The following is a 15196-nucleotide window of genomic DNA, read 5'->3' as shown; positions in this document are numbered from 1 at the left end:
ACTAGAGACGGTCCAGGAACTGAAAAATGAGATGGCTCGATTACGAGAGGATAATGCATGACTGACGGTGGAGCAAGAAAGAATTTTAAAGAGTTTGTCTGATAGGCAGAACCCACCACTAGCTAATCCCAGCGCGGAACAGCAGAGGATGACAGAAGAGCGAAACTATCAAACAGAGCCTGAAAAATCAGAAGAGGGAGAGGACCATTCTGATAATGCATCCGAACAGCAGACTTCAAAACGTCAAAGGGTGGAATTACAGGGAGAATTTCGAAAAATTAAACCCCCACACTTTGATGGGGAACAGGAGGAAGCGGCTGAAGCATGGCTAATTAACATGAACAAATATTTTCAGTTGTATGAATATGACCACAACCTGAAGGCACGACTGGCCATCTTTCAGTTACAAGGGAAAGCAACCCTGTGGTGGGAAGAGGTTAAGATCGTCAAGGGGGTAAGCGAATGGACCATAACGTGGGTAAAATTTCAGAAGTACTTCAAAGAAAGATATCTGACCGAGCGCTTCTATGATGAAAAGGCAAGGGAATTCCACGATTTGCGGTTAGGACAGCAGACTATGGACGAGTTTATTAATCGTTTCACCTCCCGCCTTCGCTATGTGCCCTATATTAAAGAAGAAAAAGCCAAGGTGAAAAGATTTGTCAGTAGTTTACCCATGTATATACAAGAAAGGATTGAGTTTGACAATCCTAGGATGATGGACGAAGCTATCCGCAAAGCCAGAATCTGCTATCAGCAGAATAAATAGAAAGGAGACGCTCCAAATAAAAGATGGAATGAAAAAAGGGGTAGTAAAACAGTTGGGAACAGTAAAGGAAGTCGTAGCAGTGGAGGTAAGGGAATTAGTAAAGGGCAGAACAGCAAAACTGTACAAAGAGGTTCATTCAGGTCCAAGCCAATCAGTGAATCCAAAATGAGTGAACAGTCTGTCAGGCTTGAGGGCGAAGGAATAACCAGACCCCTAGTTCAATGCTGGGGTTGTGGAGGACCACACTACGTCAAAAATTGCTCGCAGCGGAAGAGAACTGATTAGATATCCCAGATCCATGAGGCATCGACCATTGGCGATGTGGGACGTAGCGTGCCAAGGATTAATGCATCCCTGGATGATCGTCAGGCGGAGTACCACCCGACCATGGTGGAATTTGAAGGTAAAATTTCAGATCTTTCTATAGCTGTTCTAATTGATCCAAGAGCTACTTTAAGTTATATTAGCCCAAAGATAGTAGAAGAATGTAAGATACAACCTGAAAAATTCAAGAATCCATGGCTGGTACAACTAGCTACGGGGGCCAAGAGACGAGTGTTGGAAAAAATTAATAACTGCCCTTTAACAATAGCGGGACAGCCAGTAGTGGCAGATTTGAATGTGCTTCCTCTTGGTTCATATGATGTTCTGATTGGGATGGACTGGCTAGAAAAGCACTGGTCACTAGTGAACTGCAAGACGAAAACCATTTATTACAAAGATGACTTTGGAGAGAAGCAGGAGATGCAAGGGATTAAGCGACCAGTGCAGGTCCGGCCAATCACTGCATCCCAGCTAGCTAAATGTATCAGAAAAGGATGTCAAATTTATGCCATTTAGGTAGGCTATGCAGATTCAAAGGATAAAACAGCCACGCTGGATAACATCCCTGTAATACAAGAATTTGCGGATGTATTTCCAGAAGAGATACTCGGGCTGCCACCTAAAAGGGATATAGACTTTACCATTGAATTGACACCAGGGGCAGCACCAGTATCGCGGGCACCTTATAGAATGAGCGTACCTGAGTTAACAGAATTAAAAATGCAACTACAAGAACTACTAGAGAAAAAATATATTCGCCCCAGTGTATCTCCATGGGGAGCCCCAGTGTGATTTGTCAAGAAAAAAGACGGAACTCTTCGAATGTGTATAGATTATCGTCAGCTGAACAAGCTCACGATCAAAAATAAATATCCTTTACCTCGAATCGATGAACTTTTCAATCAAGTGAAGGGTGCAACAGTATTCTCTAAGATCGATTTGCGATCAGGTTACCACCAGATTAGGATTAAGGAGGAAGATATTGCTAAAACGGCTTTTAGAACACGGTATGGGCACTAGGAGTTTGTAGTGCTACCTTTTGGGTTGACCAATGCACTCGCCACCTTTATGTGTTTAATGAAAAGCGTGTTTCATCGATTTTTGGATAAATTTGTGCTGATATTCATCGATGATATTCTGATTTACTCTCGTCCTAAGGAGGAGCACGAGGAGCATCTCAGGTTAGTACTACAAACTCTCCGAGAACACCAGCTGTATGCTAAGTTCAGCAAGTGTGATTTCTTCAAAGAGGAGATATAGTATTTAGGCCATATAATCACAAAAGAGGGGATTGCAGTGGACCCTGAAAAGATAAGGACCATAATGGAATGCCCGTACCAAAGGATGTGGCAGACATCAAGTCTTTTATGGGATTAGCCAGTTATTATAGAAGATTCGTGGAAGTTTTTTCAAGGGTAGCATACCCTATCACTTCCTTACAGAAAAAAAAGGAAGGGCATTCAAATGGACTTCAAAGTGTCAGCGAAGCTTTGAGCAACTTAAGCATTTTCTCACCATAGCACCCATCTTGAGTATAGCTGATCCTAATAAGGATTACGTGGTATGTACTGATGCAAGTAAGGAGGGTGTGGGCAGTGTGTTGATGCAAGAAGGAAGAGTGGTCGCTTATGAATCAAGAAAGCTAAAGGAGCATGAGAAGAAATATTCTGCTTACGATTTAGAAATAGCAGTCGTCATACATGCACTAAAAATGTGGCGGAATTATCTCATGGGAAGAAAATTTTTGTTGTTAACAGACCATCACAGTTTGACAAATTACTTCAGCCAGCCTACCTTAAATACGAGGCAAGCCCGTTGGGCAGATTTTTTAGGCGGATTTGATTTTGATACTAAGCATTTGAAAGGGAAGGAAAACCACGTGGCTGACGCGTTAAGTCGGAAGGTGCAATGTTTGTATGAAATTTTGTCCAGTAAATGGAAGAATCCCTTGAAAGAAATGATAAAAACAGCAACAAATCAAGATGCTGAATACCAGCAAATAAAACAGTAGGTACAACAATTTTCCAGCGAAAAAAATCAGCAGGGATATGAATTAGATGATGCTGGAATGCTGCATTATAAAAAGAGGTTGTATGTACCTAGTAAAAACAGTCTTGAAATTTGATTCTGGATGAGTTTCACATCAGCCACTATGCGGGACATCCACGGTACCAAAAAATGCTCACCACACTCCGAAAAGAATACCATTGGCCAGGAATGAAAAAGAATGTAGCTGAATATTTAGTGCGGTGTTTGGAGTGTCAGCAGATCAATGCAGAGCATCTACACCCAGCGGGGTTATTGCAACCTTTACCCATTCCAGAATGGAAATGGGAAACTATATCTATGGATTTCATAACAGGGCTGCCTCGGACAAAGAAGAACAATGATTCTATTATGGTAGTGGTAGACAAATTGAGTAAGGCAGCACACTTTATACCCATGCAATCCACCTACAGGGCTGTGCAAATTGCCCACATTTTCATGCAGAATGTGTTTAAATGCATGGACTTCCGAAGACAATAATATCTGACTGTGATGTAAAATTCACGTCAACCTTTTGGAGAGAATTGTTTACAAAACTGGGAACAGAGCTGAATTTCAGCACAGCTTATCATCCCCAGACCGATGGTCAAATAGAACGAGTGAATCAAGTGGTGGAGGACATGTTAAGAGCATGCATAATGCAGAAACCAACACAGTGGGAGGAATATTTACATTTGGTTGAATTCGCATATAATAATGGGTATCACGCATCAATACAAATGAGCCCCTTTGAGGTCTTGTATGGACGGAAATGTGTACACCCTCAAGTTGGGGTCGACCTGAGGACAAATTAAGATTGGGGCCAGAAATGCTCAAAGAAATGGAGGACATGGTAGAAAGGGTATGTACTAATTTAAAGGCTGCTCAGGACAGACAAAAGAGCTTTGCTGATCGGAAAAGAAGGTTTAAAGAATACCACGTCGGTGACCATGTTTACATAAGGATCCAAGCTAGAAAGAGTACCCTGCAATGGAGCGGTTGTGCCAAGCTTGCACCCCGTTATTTTGGACCTTTCCAGGTCTTGGCAAGAGTTGGGCCTATAGCTTACCAGCTCGCCCTGCCAAGCCACATTAGAATCCACAATGTATTCCATGTTTCTATACTTAAAAAATACATTTACGACCCTAAACATGTGATCAAATGGCAGGACATATGAGTAAGGACTGATTCCGGTTGATCTAATTAAAAATATATTTTTGAAGGAAAATGACTGGTAATGTTGCTGATTGTAGGTCGAACCGGAAGGAGAGGTCCTGGTCGAGTCGCTGAGCATCCTCGACCGGAGAGAAGTACAGCTGCAGAAGCGAGCTATTACCCAAGTTAAACTACAGTGGCAGCACTATGGGCCTGATGAGGCCACTTGGGAAGATGAAGAGCTTATAAAGAAAGCTTATTCGAGGTTGTTTGTGAACATCAGACATCGGGACGATGTCCAATCTCAGGAGGGGGAGATGTGATGACCCCGGAGAATGTAGATATTTGAATTTTACTGTGGTAAAAGACAGAATTAAGTATAACATTGGAAGACTATTTTAAAACTTTAATAGTATTTCTTTTTATTTATATGTGTATTAAAAATATATTAAGAAAGAAATACTTCTTGAAATTCTGGCGACTTCTGAGAGGGAGTTGGAAAAGAAAATCAGTTGTCGAAACTGCACTCAATTACCTTCCCTAACTGGAAAGGCTTCCAGGGAAAAAGGGAAGGGGGGTGGCAAAAATCTGTGCTGTAGAGACAGGCAGAGAAAAAGAGGAAAAATATTGAAAAGACTAAGTCTACTAAGGACCAGATAGTCAAGCACTGAGTGCAATCTTGCTGAGGATAGTGATCCGGAAAGAGAAAGCTAGGGGGAGACTCTGGTCTTGAAGGACGAGTCTCACGGTTGGGTGGATAAACAGAGAATGCAACAGGTATTGCAGGTGATCCACTGAGGAATTCATCTGCCCGACAGCGACCAGGTAAGTAAAAAAAATCCCTTGGACATCTGTAAAGTTATCTGTTTTGTTTCTTGGAAAGAGATATACTCAATACTTTATATATTGCTGCTTAGAAAGTGACTGAGGAGTAATAGATATCTGATTATAGAGACTGTGTTCTTTTGCCTTTGTGAAATGCAAAAGGAAAAAGAAACCTGTGTCGGGTGGGAATACCTTGAGCGAGGGAATTCAAGCGCAAAGATTAGGCTTTGAGGATTAAGCGCACAAATTCACTGAGCAGTGAATATCCCTGAGCCGCAAATGCTTCAGTCTCACTGTAACCAGATGGGGACAAAACTGTAAAACTAGGAAGTATTAAGGGTTACTTGTAACCTGCTCCCTGCGTATTCTACCCTAGGAGAAAACCCTTGCCAGAACAAAAATATATATATAATGCAGCGGAATGGAATAACAATAGGATTAAACATAGTATGGGGAAAACGACGGTTAAATTCCTGAGAATGTAAATGAGTTTTGGTAACGAGTAAGGTAAAAGAAAGAATAAGACAGGAAGCATACCAAAAAGGACAGAGATAAATTGGAAAACTGTAATTAAAAAATAAACCCTTCGAGTCGGATAATTTACCATGGTACAAAACTTTCTTCCAATAATATTGTAACAAAAGTAGACATTAAACATTTAACGTGTAACAGAAGTGAAGTAACATCTTTCTTCAATCCACAATCTCGGAAAAAAAAAGAAAACAGAGGTGTAAATCGAGATATCTGGTGCAGATATTAGATTCTGAACAAAATTGTTTTTGTAAGGTAAAATCAATCTTTGACTGCCAGTTGTGAGCAAGATCAAAAATCCGCAACACATATACATAGTAATGCATAAAGTCATAATCATGCCTGAAACTGCTATCAATAAAATCATGCGAATTTCCCAACAAATCTTCTTTACCAAAACCATAAGGAGGGTTTTGCCAAAACAAATATCCATAGTCTTATGTCATTTTAAAAGACTGTGCAAACCAGATTAACGGACAGCGAGTGACTGTTAAAGAAGATACATAAAATCTGGGTCGTTATTACCCGAAAGCACATCACCATCATTGCTAACGTTTCATTCATAGGAATAGAGATAAAACTCTAATGCAAAAATTAGCAAAAGCCGCAAGGCTACAAACATCCTGTTATCATAAGAAGTAAGTAAAAAGATTATGTTCAGACAATCTAAACCAACAAGAATGTGCATCAAGCTATACCCATACATATTCTTGAATAATAAGGTCAAATTTACAACTACTCAGAATAGCCGAAACAGGCCTTCATAGATTTAACATTTCTCAATTCTGAAACTTGGTTTGATTGGGCTCCACTTGGAACCCATACGTTTGCAATCAGAAGAGGCATAAAGCAGATCAGCTGTGAGCCTCCTGTCGCCATCTGCGACCAACAATGGGAAGGGGGTAAGGTTGTGGATCGTTGGGTTACGTCCAGGGTACGAGGGAGAGAAACCCCTCTACTACAAGACATAAATGAAACCACTAACCTTGAACAACTACCCTAAGAGTGATTGAAAAGAACGCACCTGTAAGGAAGTCGGATAAGTCATAAAATTGGAAGGAGACCTTTCTCTTCCAGTAGCGAGCTTGGAAGACTGGGCAGCACCGCGCCCCATGAAAAACAAACAAGCATGATGCCCATTAGTCCAATACAAACTCAGGAAAAATCTCTAAACAGAAATAGAAGTCGGGAGTGATAGAACTCAAAATATATAAGGATAGCAGATGTAACTTTACCAGGAAATCATTGAAAAAGTGCATATGATGCCTCTGGATGGTCGCTCGGCGGTCTGAGGAACTCAAGTCGGTCCTCTGGCAGCAATGAGGCGGAGCGGATTGAAGCAGGGTCGCCAAGCCTTGCGGAAATCTCGAGAAGACTGAATAGAGACTAGTGTCATAGGGTTAATTTGTGATGGTAACGCCAGAGGCAGCGCAACCCTTGGATAGACATCAAAACATCCTGACCGTCGAGTAAGGCAGTAAAAACCAAAGGCGCGAACCCCAGTACACCCTAGACCTCACCCGTTCACGTGAACAAGCCGGCGTAATTAAATGCCATGGCCGGCTGTTAAACGCTGGTGCCTGTGACAGCTAGTTAGTTCCGGCAACAGAAAAGGCGAAGATGCGTTAACCAAATCTTATCCGGTGGACCATAGCATCGAAAAATTAAATTGTAAGGTATTCTTCATACAGGGGATTAATACCAACTTATGGTAATGTAAATATAAAAAAAAAAAAATTAATTCCGAGGTATGTGACACCCCCAAAATTTTAAATAAGTTTTTTTTTTGGTCATCTAAAAACTAACCCAATTTTCAAAGATATCTGAATGCATAAGGGATTAAAAGAAAGTATTTCACTTTTTCTTTTCTTTTTAACCTTTATCTATTCTCCTTCAATTTTTAAATAAAAATTCCTTCCAACAATGAATTTTCAAATAATTTTAAATGAGTAATTTTTTTTTTTTAACTAACCTCCTCCCCCGGCCAAAATCTTTAAATATATTTTTTTTTTCATCTAAAAACTAACCCTTCAAAGTTTTGTGGTTTCGATGAAAAAGAGGGATAGATCCATTCTAATCTACTACACTTCACGGACTGTGGGCCTCTTGAAACAGTTTCCATCCAAAATAAAGACATGTTTGCGAACCCTCAAAACTATAGCCCTTTTCCCTTGACATGACGACGGCTTCGAAAATCTGCAATTAGATATCCCTTTTCAAAATACTTTCACTTCACTATCGAATTTGGTTTTTAAGTTTTTCTGCCCATCCGAAGGACAAGAGGAGGAAATATTAGTATATGGCAGAGATTTTGGCTCTCCTGCTCTGACATCTATTAAATTGTTTAATTATATAAGAATGTTTAAGGTTACAAGATTAAATAGACTAAAAAAAATCCATAAAAAAATCTTTATTTAATTTTTTTTAAACACTCATTTTAACGTTGTTCCCAAATTTACACTCTACCAGAAACTACTCAAAAATAAGAAATGCATGGACTCTTCTGACTCCTGTTTACACAACTATCACTGACATCTCATTATTCGCTAGGGTTATCTATTGCATTTCAACTTTAATCTTGTTATCATACTCAGACCCAACAATTTCTTAGTAAACAATAGGCATTGGATCAATGCCGTAAACCTAAGAAATGATAAAGGAGTCTAGTGAAGTAAATTTTTTTTACAAGGGAAGAAATCATGCTGGGAGCAACTTTAGGGTTTAAATAATAGGGTGTAAGATTTGTGGAAAGTAAACTTATACATATAGTAGTTGGACTCAAAGAAAACAAAAAAAAAAATTACAATAAACTAGATGAGAGGTATTTATATAAATTTGATTATTACAATGAATGTGTGATAGGTATTTATAGTTTTTGGAATAGTTATTAGATTAAAATAACTTAATATATACATACTCTAAATTCGACTTTTCCCAAAATATAACTTAACTCAAATTACATTTGACTCAGTTAACTAACTCTCCAAATTTATCCAACCCTTTAAATACGGAAATAATTACAATTTCCAACTCTTCCGCCACAGCTGCAAATAAAAGAAAAAGAAAAATTGTAACGAAAAGATAACTAATATTACCATTTTGTTTCTTGGTCTAGATTTTTGATCGCTCAGAACACCTTAAAAACCTGATCAGCTTTTCTCTTCCGTTTCGACTTTCACATGGGCATTTCCCTGATTTCAAATATAATTAATACACATATTTACGAAAATCAGGATTCATCACACCAGTCAAGCTAAAGTGCTTACTCGGACTTTGCATTTATAAATTATTAGCAATAAACATTAATTATCATATCAAAATTACCCAAATTACCTTATCGATATGGCTATATAATCTGTAAAAATGATTCTATAACTGCTCCTGCAACCGAGGCAAATTTAATTTAACACTTAACGGGCCAAACTTGTTTCCGGGTAAAGTAGATCTAACTTTCTATTGTCTTGAAAATAGGGAAATCATTTTTGGATGTTACCTGCAATCTTTTTAAGTTTTGCTATAGCTTTGACTTTTTATTATTAGGTTGAAGTTACCTTCATTCTCTTTTCTTTTTTCCAGTTATGATGATTGAGTAATATGCATAATTCTAATGGCTGAACAAGGATGGTTTTTAATATTTTTAAACAAATATGTTGAGAAGATGATAACCGCCGTTAAATTATTAAACTTTTATAACATTATTGTTTGTAGTTTAAGGAGAGTATGATAAATGGTGAGATGATATTTTGTTAAGGTATTTTATAGTGAAAAAGTTATAGGTTTAAAATTTAGCTGGTAAAAAACTAGTCATATTTAAGATTCTTGTTGATAACATAATTTTAATAATAACAGTTTACTAGTAAAGAAATTATTCTTCCGTAGATTAACTTCACCTAAAATCAACTGAGTTCTAAAAAAACAAAAAAAACAAAAAAATATCAATTTATTTTACAAATTAATAATAAACTAATTAAAAATTTTAATATTAATTTAAAATTATTTATAAAATAAAACTAATAATTTTGATGTGTTAACATTAATTTTAAAAGTTTTGAAAAACCACAAACATATTTTTATTTCTTTTAACTTTATTGTCACAAAAAATATAAAATAAAGGATGACTATATTAATTTATTTTAACTTAACTAAATAAATTTTTAAAAAAATCAATTGAAGTGAAGCCCATTATATTAATATGTGAATATAATATTTATATTCATAAAAAATTGAAAATATATATATAGTGTGTGTAATTTCTAAATTAAAATAGTTTTGAAATTATTTTTTAAGTGAATATTATTTATTAAAAAATTTTAAAATATTATTTCACTTAAATAAGTTGATTACATTTTTAAAATAAATATTATATCAATATAAAATTATGTTAACGGAAATGTATTTATCTTAATTTTTACTTTCACCACCTAAATGTGTTAATTGCATTTTTTAAATAATTTACTAATATAAATAGATTTTAATTTTAGTTTTGAATTTATTTTTTATATATATATATAAAACATGTTTTTAAAATAAATAAATAGTTAAATAAATTTTATTTTATTTTTAAATTATTAAATAAAATAAAACAAATTGATAAATAATAGCTTTTATATATGTAATACTTGATTTAAAATAAAGATCAAAAATCGTATTCATTATCTTTTTATTAATATGTAATTTCATGTTAACCATTATTTTTTTTATTAATATATAATTTCATATTAAAACATAGGAAAATCATATCTAGGTGCCTAAGTAGCAAAGTTCTCAAAGTTTTTCGTTTTGAAAAAATTAGAATATATTGATATTCTAAACTATATATTTGTCACACAACTAGGGATGTGTATAAGTGTATTTTCTATAATTAATGCCTAAAATTTTATAACACATTGTTAGTATAATAAAAACATTATAGAGCTTAAACATTGTACTAACCCAGGCTCCCCGTTGGGAAACACCACTCAACCACCACTAGTACTGCTCTAATACGAATCTGACATGTCCCTGACCCCAACCATCAACACCACTCTTATGGCACAACAAAACCCTTTACTTAATATGAAATAATATGCAGAGACATACATGTTTATTTCTACTAGACTTTCAATATGGACCTCGTAATTTAATTAAATATGATATGCAACATTATATGCCATGAAACATTGTACATTACATATAAAAGAAACTAACTTCTCATAGTATAAAAACATAAGAACAATATACAACATGTTTAATTTACATGTTAATGATCTCAACATTAGCATAAAAAATGATAAAATATTGACCTACACATTGCACAAATAAATAAAATCCATGGGCAATAAATAACACTTATTGCTTGAAAATGCCAACTAGTTGCATGCTCTCCACACTCCACCCACCCATAGACCATGTGGTTCATAACCTCAACCACAGGTCACCCCCGAGTTGGGAGAATAATCTCTAATGGAAACCAAATCCCAGGTCATGATACCAACCCCACTAGCAACCACCTCAGGAAACAAGCTCATGTCCCCCTTACTCGCACCCAAGTGGCGTAGCCTGAGTCCCTTGGTAGTGCCTACCTTCTAGAGATACCTAAAATTAGCCAGAACAGTCTCAACATGCAACTCCAGGAGTCTTGTTGTCACCCAGTGTCCAAGTGTGAACAACCAAACTGAATAGAACCATTAGTTAGTACTAGATCCCAAGCTAGGACTCCTTGATTATCTCGAACTAAGTTCCCACTAGAACTCCATGGCACTAAGCCATAATCAGGTCCAATAAACCCTTAGAGCCTCCAAGCTCATGGAGCCACCAGGGCTGACATAAATATAATATATATGTCTTTGTATAGTTGCTTAATAACTACACCACCATCCAGTTTCAGAGTCCATCCTAGTACTCATTGGCTCCTTAATCTCCTAGACTACATAGTCAACTAAATTCCATAACCCAAACTTGCTCATCTATTCCCTAACCGACTGAATCCTCAATGCATAATAATGCATATAATAGCATGAATCTACACTTCCTTTATAATGCATGGCCTTCGCTAGCCAAGCGACACTCTATGAAGCCACATGAGCCCCACAAGGCACTATTCCACCAAACCCAATTTTTTCCCTTTTGCCTTAGAGTTTCACCACCGATACTCTTTCTGTGGAGTGGGCTACACAACAAACCTTATTTTATTATTATTAATATTTAATTACAATTCCAGGCTCCAAGGCCTCACGTCCTTTACAAGCATATCCATCTGGGTGCATTGGCCCCACAAAATATTTAACATGGTTACATGGGCACTTAGGACTCATAACATAAACTTTGGCTTAACAAGCTAATGGTCCAAAGTATTTGGCTCACTAGCCTTAATGTTACTGTACATTATTTACATAAACACTCTATCCTTCTCATGTCATAACTTCACGCACTGGCCTAACCATGTGGATACTTCCAGAGGCACCCTATCCTTAATCTCGATTATCCACATAAGCATATACAATACAATGGTTATGAAGGAATATTACATTACTCCCCCTTTATTTTATCCACTTTTCTCAGTCCATCAGGTACCCATATTTGGTTTTGCTGATACAAAATGACCTGAGCTCCCACTCTATAGTTGCAAGTCCATGTCCTCATACATGATTTATTCCTGGAGCATCTGGAGGTCCTTGCCCCACACTTATGACAATGAACTTCCATCACCACCATCATTACACGTAAAGGATATAAAAACAAAATTAACATCAATGACAATAAATTTTGATTCCTATACACATTTTCTCAATTCCAGAAAGAACAATGTCAATCATATCCATGCAAATGTTCATCTCAACATGAAAACATGAATTTGCAATTTTCATGTAATGTAGAAATGATGCAATAATTTATGCCATGTTAGCATCCTTGTGCCTCAACCATGACGAATTGTTCTTGCATGCTAACACTATATACCATCCATGTATACATTTTATGCATCTATCTCTTGCATGCAATCATCGTGCGATATCACTAATTGTTGTTTCTATTCATAATTCCTACACACAAATAATCTCTCTACTCACTGGTCCAGCCACTCTAGTCATAATTATTCTTATTTATTTGTCTTTATTTTAATTAACCATTATCTTATTCAATTGACACAATTGTTGTAGGTCATTCCCGTCAACTGATTGCCAAATCATCTATAATTTGTAAAAACCATTTTGAACTTATATTTTCTCTAATTATTTGTGTTTATGCTCAAGTTCAAGCATTTTCCTCTCCAAATCCCTATTAAGTTATCTATTTCCTTAATTGTGGTGTTTAATCAGAGCTTGGACTTCTAGTCAAACTTTATTCAAGCTTGTTTCCAAAGTTGTACCAAACTTGTTATCTTGCATGTGGATGATATGTTGCTGGTTGGAAATGACAAAGAAATTATCGAGGATTTGAAGACCCAATTGTCTTCCAAATTCAACATGAAAGATATTGGTGCTCCAAACTATATTTTGGGCATGAAAATTAAAAGAGACCAGGAAAAGAGGAATCTCTATTTAAACCAGAAGAAGTATGTTGATACAATACTGCAGAGTTTTAATATGCATGATAGTAAATCGGTGAAGATTCCTATTCTTATAGGTGTAATTTTATCTGTTGAACAGTGTCCCAAGACACAAGAAGAGGAAGAGGACATGTCTATGTTCCATATTCAAGTGTAGTTTGTAGGCTGATGTATGTGATGGTCTGTACTAGACCAGACATTGCACATGTAGTGGGAGTATTGAGCAAGTTTATGGCAAATCCAGGGAAGGAGGTGGACAATAGTGAAGCAGGTTTTCAGGTATTTGTGTGGAATTAGTGATTATGGTTTGTGCTACCAAGGAAGACCAACTAAGCATATCATCCTTCCCTGACGTGTCAACACCTGTCATAAGGCTTATCACAACCTACATACAAGACCCGTGAAAAGCTTTATTGTAGGCCTACTACAACATGTTATATTCTGAAACACACTTGTCACTTACATGTGCTTAGTTCACCAATTGTAACATGTGTACTTGTTATACCTCTATCACCTACCTATGAAAACCTGGTACAACCTATTACTTACTTGCATTTAATTCACTTGTTGTAACCTTGTCACATCCTATGAGATCCTGTGACAATCCAGGTGGTACCTATGACTGCATCCTATTATAAATGTACTAAACATGTTAGCCACATGTGTCTCATATCATTTATAATAAAAATTTTACACCATCCCTGTGTAAGGCACCTGCATTTGATCCATGGTAGCCTCACTAACTACCATACATGTAGATACTTATTGTTATCAAATTGTCGAATCTTTATCAATATTTTGTACCTATTTTGCAACCATTAAGCTCCTTTTCCAATACTTAATTTGTGTTATTATGTAGCTATGTGATTGTACCTTGGACCACAAAACAATATTCTAATTGATATATTAACTAGAATCATTCGTGAACTCTATGAAAGTAAATGATAATTTTCTATCCATAAAACCCACAATTGATCCACAAATATTATGTTGTTATCATTTTCAATTTTCAAACCATATGTCTAAATATACAAGAATAAAACATGTAGTCGAATTGATACTTATCTTGTAAGAGTTGATTGATCATTGACTCACGAGTTGTTTAAGCCATAAACCAGATCCACCAAGGCTCTCAGAGCTAGCAAAGCCCTTAGAGTTGCTTAGTATCTGACATAAATAAGATGCATCTGTTTCAGCATGCTTAACTGATTAACCGTGCCTCAGTCGGTTATAGAGTCCAATCATAGGGCTCACCGACTAGTGAGTCAGTTACAAAGTCCAAGCTTAGGACTCACTAACTCTCATCAAGCCGAGTTCTCTCTAAAACTCCATAACTACCACAACTATAAATCAGAGCTCCAAACTCTCAGAGCCACCTAGGCTCTCAAACCAAGATGCATCAAATCAAGTGTGATTAACTAAATAATTATACGTTTATTAGTTTTATAGTTCAACCTTAGAACTCATTGAATAATCAATCACTGAATCATTCACTTCCTTGAGATGATCCAAGGTCTTAACATATACCTACAATATTGAGAAAATAGACAAGCATATTATTCTCACGTCTATACCATTAAGTATTATATCCACAAGAATTCCAATTCATAATTAAATCACATATATTTGTAATACAAAAGAATACAACCAAACAATTATGTGTAAGATTCTTTGAGTTGTATTCATGGGCACCCACTTGCCCATTATCGAGTGCACACTTAGTAACCAACATGATCCAGGGTACCAAGCCATGACAACCTCTAAGTTTTTACCTTTATAGGGCCTCCAGGTAACCTTTATGCCTTTCATTAATCCTCTTTGCATTCCAACACAATAATTCATATTTTCTAATTGCACTCGCCCTTCTAGATTCAAGCATCCCACTCTTTGACCAACACTCCTTTAGGGGAATTTGTGTTTCCAAAGCCTTCAAGGGAATCAAGAGTACATATCTTCAGGGTATGTGTTGCATAGAATCGTTTTCCTCATAGCTGCATAATTGGAAACACAACAACCTTGATTAGATTCTTGTATTAATAATT

The sequence above is a fragment of the Pinus tabuliformis genome, chromosome 2_1 (genome assembly GCF_031772625.1).
Source record: "Pinus tabuliformis cultivar Carrire ecotype Pingquan chromosome 2_1, CPIR1, whole genome shotgun sequence".
Classification (NCBI taxonomy): domain Eukaryota; kingdom Viridiplantae; phylum Streptophyta; class Pinopsida; order Pinales; family Pinaceae; genus Pinus; species Pinus tabuliformis.
The sequence above is the reverse complement of the archived record's forward strand: the minus strand, read 5'-3'. Positions refer to the sequence as shown.